A 5325-nucleotide genomic window follows, 5' to 3' on the forward strand; every position below is an offset into this window, starting at 1 on the left:
ATTTTTCTCGATCTCCGTTCTTATATTTTTCACCATTCCTTTTCTCTCCCCTCTCTTTATTTCTCTCCCCACCCCTCTTTCTCTCTCCCTTTCACTATAAGATACATGCCTCATATAGACATTCAAAGTGACAAAAATATTCATTAAAAAAATTTCCCTTGTCATTGCTAAATGTGTCGGTATTAGTGTCTCTATAAAACTGCCACTATATGCATCGGTATTTATGTCACTATTTGCATCGTAATTTTTGTCGGTTTTGAGTTGCAAATACTGATGCATATAGCGACTGTTTGCGATGCGTATTACGACGCCAATAGTGATGCATGCAGTTAAATTTGTGACGCTAATAGTGATGGCTATAGAGATTTTTTTTTGGTGGGTGTGGCAGAGCAGCAGCTACCCTGCCATATATAACACTATGTGCTATATTTATATTCTACAAATGAATTACATGTTAGGTGCACAATGGTCATCAAGATGTGTGAAAAATGTACTTGAATCCACAAGACTAAAACATAGAATAAGTACAAGATCACTAATGAAAACTCATGGAATTATGAAAAGATACAAAGGATGATAACAACATAGTACATAGAAGATGCTTGCATAAATCATAGGACCAAAAAAGAAGAGGATGTGTGCTCCACAAATCCAAGCACGAGCTATAGATCCTCGCCATCCGAAAGCTCGTCCCGACGCAAAGGAGCATTGAATAGACTCTACAAAATGAACAACTACACATCATTCCACCATACATAATGCATTTTAATAAAAATAGTAACTACGGATAAGAAAGAGGATTGACTTATTAGGCCACCGTATGCATATAGTCTATCAATCAATGTAGTGAGACTATGTCCCTTTGCATATCGAGTCTCCAGGCCGGTGGAGTCGCGGTTTGTAATGGAATGCTAAAAAGAAAATAGAATATAATTGTTAGAAATACGATTGTTAGTACAAGTGATATTGCAAATAAGAAAGCGAGAAGACTAAAAGAAAAACTTACAAAGTCCTCTAGATAAGTCATGTGTATGAGAGTAAGGAGTAGCACCCTATCTCGAGCCGACCGCAAGCTCACTGCATCCACATCTTTGCAGCGCTCCCTAAAATCACTCTCTCCGTCCAGGCCCAGTTTGGAGCGTCAACCTGGTCTATTAGAAATTGAAGCATAAGAGCATGCCAAAGTAGATATAATGGAATGGCATGATGGTGCTTGAGACATCTCTAGTTTACCATATCTCTGAATCGGGCCATCTGATCTGGAGGCATAAGTGTGAATATATCCTGTAACTCCTCATCACTCATCCCTCAACTCATTCTGCTCTCCAAATATCGTCAAAGGTGACCTGCACAGATAGAAAATGATGTTAGCATAATCAATGTAAAGATTCAAGCAAAGCATGGTAATATAACTCTTAAAAAATGATGTTACTTAAAATGCATATTCTAGAGTACCCTTATAAGCGATTCATCAATGAATTGAGTAGGCGGATGCTGCAAGTATGACGTAGCCTATGCTTCCATGTCAATCTCCTGGCATAACTCCACGTACATTGGAGGGTCGATAGATAGGCCACCACAAAAGGATGAGTGTACTTCGTTCTCAAAGAATTCCTGGCCTTCTGTCTTTCCATCATCATTACCCAAATCTTCCTCCTCTGTATGCTCCAAGCCATATTCGACCTCCACCCCTTGCAATATCGACCCCTCTAGCTACATACTCTCCTAATCTATGCTGGAAATATTACTTTCATCATACAGTCTCACACTTCGAGGAGCTGAAGGCACAACATACCACCATCGAGTTTGTCAGGGGTTTGGATAGAAAATTATTTATTTAAAATCACATATAAGAGAGATTCAACATTTATGACATATTTGTGTCATGAAAAAATGTAAAAAAATAGTTTATGCACTTGTTCACAATGGGCCGGCAAGACAAACATGTCCCGCAAATTTGTCCATCTTTTCTCAAAATCTATTTTGAGAAATCTAGATGGACCTTGCTGAATGGTTGCCCCGGCTCCTTCCAATACCACTTTGAACCAGTGCATATAGAATATGATCACAAAGAAGCTATCGTAATCCACTAAGATAATACTTTGCAAGTTTCCAAAATACTCAATCTTATCTATAACCCTGTTTGGATCTGTGGCTCGCCATTGGCTCTCTTGCTCGAACGTTGCCATGACATTGCATTTTATCGATTCAGTCAATGTGAAAATGTCACCCGTGTGAGCACGCTGCACTATATATTTTGTATTCTACATTGAAATGGTTAGATTAGTTGTCACATATAAAATCTAGATACGACAGCTTATAAAACATGTGGTCACCTTCAGACTACATCCCCTCGAGAGTTTTCACTCCTCAGTAGAGACCTCCACCCCTTCGCAAGAAGGTGTGATCAAAGCTCCATGTAACCATCGTATAGACATAAACTACGTCATCTTCTCCATGCCCTCAGGATATCAAATCGATTCATGATGCGTAATGCATCGAAATTGTGATCGCGTGTCTTCCTGATCTTTTCTACCTTGCTTGTACACCTAGCGAGCCACATCTCCATGGATGCATGGTGCAATATACAAAAATGATTCACTTTCTCCTCCATTGCATCATCCATCCTTTTTTCTACCCCATTTCCAACCACCACATCTCTGGTCAGTCTATTATTGTCCTTCAGCAACCATAGCATATTGTTGTCTGAATCCATTGTTGATAGCCATTATGAAATATGTACTAATGCCTCCGACACCAACCAACCTTCACCCGCCATGCTATCTTTTGGCCAAGCTTGTTGTCGCACAAAGCCTTTCAGGGTTTTCATGAAGCACTCTAAGAAGAACATCCATCGCGTATGGACGAGTCCCACAATCTCCACTTTATCTACAAGATGCACCAGGAGGTGGGTTTGTATTGTGAGCATGTTGGTGGCCAGGTACTTCACAAAGAGACAGATTATCTCCATTGCTCCCCGCCTTATGTATTCAATAGAGGATATCTTGATCTCCTTCTGTGAGATCCATTGCACTAAATTCGACAACCTGTAAATCGCTCCACGTATTTTTGGAGTGAGACATCCTGCGATCACATCGATAGTAAAACTGCCACAAATGAAGAAGTATTACGAACACCAAACTGGATACTAAATAGTGAAATACCTAGGCCACTTTCAATCAAGGACAATAAAAACCTGACATATCTTATGCCAATCATGGGATTTTAGCCTTGATAGTTGGTAGTCTTTAGAAAAAGTGGATCTGAGGGAATATATCATACGCGTCGGGTGTAGATAAACATGATAATTTACTTCACAATGCACTCTTCTTTAGTGGATAGAACCCAATGAGCACGAGATAGTTGCAAGCTACCATCAATGCTTTGACTGTGGCCAAAGTGCATCCATCTTGTGTTATCTCCTTCATATGACCAACGAGAACGGAAGCCTACTTACTTGAGCACTCCCCAAATCCCAAAAAGTCATACATGGTCCACATGATCATGGCTCGTATATTGGTGAACCATCGACCATTGCACCTGCTCATATCTTCCATGATGACCCCCTCCTCCCATAAAATCTTAAGCTCATGAACTAGTGGACAGAGATAGACATCCATATTCTTGACTTTCTAGCTCTCAAGAACGAGCTAGCTAAGGATTAAGTGTCCCTTCTTCGTAGAAAGCCATGGTAGGATATTGTAGTTGACAAGGACTACATGGCACACATTGTAAGAAGTTGAGCAGAGACCAAATGGGTTCTGCCATCCATAGCAAGATTGAATCGAAGATTCATTGGCTCTCATGCAAAGCTTGGAAAGGTAGAGTCAATGTGGCTCCATGTGCGTGAATTCATTGATATTCATTGGACTCCATTTGTGGATCTATTTTGCACATGCCACATTGTCAAGCTCGCCATGCTCGATGTATGAAACATGTGAAGTATACGTAGGATAAGTGGAAAGTGTCTAAGAACTTTCTAAGGGATGGTTTGTCCTTGCAAGTCCTATCGATACCTGTGAGCACCACACTTTGGACAAGTCTCCATAGTCCGTATTCTCCTTGAAACAACACGCAATTGTTGACACATGCATGGATGCTATTATAGTCCATGCCAAGCTTTCGTAAAACATGTCGCACATCATCACAAGACTCAGACATGGTATTTTCAAGTGGTAATAAATGATACTTTAGAAACTAAAAAAAAAATCATAAAACACCTTGAAAAAGCACTTGTTTTTTATAATGGTGTAAAAAAAAATCAACGGAGCATACATAGAATGTACTTGAATAACTTGGTCACACTTGCATCGCTTCACTTGTATTTTGCTTGCACACTTGAGAGTGCAATCGACATCTTTAGGTGAGATACTCGGCACCCATCATATAATGGTATGGACGCTTCCTCTCTTAGCGGATCAGATGCCTCGACATCCATGGGTATCAATGCGTTGATCATTGCCTCCATCTTAAGCTCTAAGATTGGAGGAAGGTCCAAAAGGTTGTCTCTCTCCTCTTGTATTGACTGTATAGAGGGTAAAATCTTGGTAGGGCAACTGAAAATGGAAAAATCCTAGTGGAAAACTATTGAAATAAGTAAGGAGGCCACTAGATTTGGTGGTCTTTTGTTGGGTGAGTCTCTTTGTTGTGGAAAACTCTCCTAGGGGATAAAAACATGAGAGTACCTTATGCATGGGGAGGATGGTTCTCACTAGATCCCATTCTTGCCATATGGTACTTAGAAACATTGAGCCAAAGCCTAAGCAAGCAAGTTTGGGTTACCTCTAATTTGAGCAAAAGATAGTCCTTGATTGTTCTCTAGTTCTTTGGTTTATGTTTCTCAAGTGAGCTTGGGGTTAAATCTCTTATCACTTGGGTAATTGGCCCTATTATGGGATGTACATATCCTAGAGATAAATCATATTTCATAGTCCATGGTTTAGAATGCAACTTTGGCTTTTATTATTTTCTATTGAATTTAAAAAAAACCTATTTCCATGCATTCATAGAGTCACTTTCGGTGACTATATAAGTGCTACTTTGAAGTGACAATATGCCATAATAAAGGACATTCTTAGGATATTTTACCAAGGTAATTGATTTTACAACAGCTATCCACCCACATAGGTACCCTACAAGAGTTTCCAAGCCAAGTCATACGTACAAAGAAGTGAGCTCTTACAACTTGGGAAAATGTCTCTTATGCATAGAGACATAAGCACAATTTACATTTTTGCACTTCCACTTTTTAGTACTCATTCATAGAGGGAGTGCATGAGTGCAAGACTTCACCACCTACACATACCCACACCAAACCCTCTATAG

General features: G+C 39.8%; 1 protein-coding gene across 5 annotated transcripts in view; it reads right to left on the minus strand.

The window, feature by feature from the left end:
* Positions 1 to 579: 579 nt before the first annotated feature.
* Positions 580 to 5325, minus strand: part of LOC148011564 (sugar carrier protein C-like) — a 24329-nt gene continuing 19583 nt past the window's right edge. Inside the window, exons 6-10 of one of the 5 annotated variants that reach the window (XR_015689375.1) lie at positions 1456 to 1778; positions 1234 to 1346; positions 1007 to 1151; positions 818 to 911; positions 580 to 719 (exon numbers count right to left, since the gene is read on the minus strand). The gene's annotated coding sequence lies outside the window, so the exon portion shown is untranslated. Of the gene's footprint in view, positions 720 to 805; positions 912 to 1006; positions 1152 to 1233; positions 1347 to 1455; positions 1779 to 5325 lie in introns of all 5 variants that reach the window. The other 4 variants (XR_015689376.1, XR_015689374.1, XR_015689378.1 and 1 more) reach the window with 4 other exon arrangements.

The sequence above is a fragment of the Lygodium microphyllum genome, chromosome 28 (assembly GCF_053477565.2).
Source record: "Lygodium microphyllum isolate KBCC chromosome 28, Lygodium_microphyllum_v1.1.10, whole genome shotgun sequence".
In the NCBI taxonomy this organism is placed as follows: Eukaryota; Viridiplantae; Streptophyta; class Polypodiopsida; order Schizaeales; family Lygodiaceae; genus Lygodium; species Lygodium microphyllum.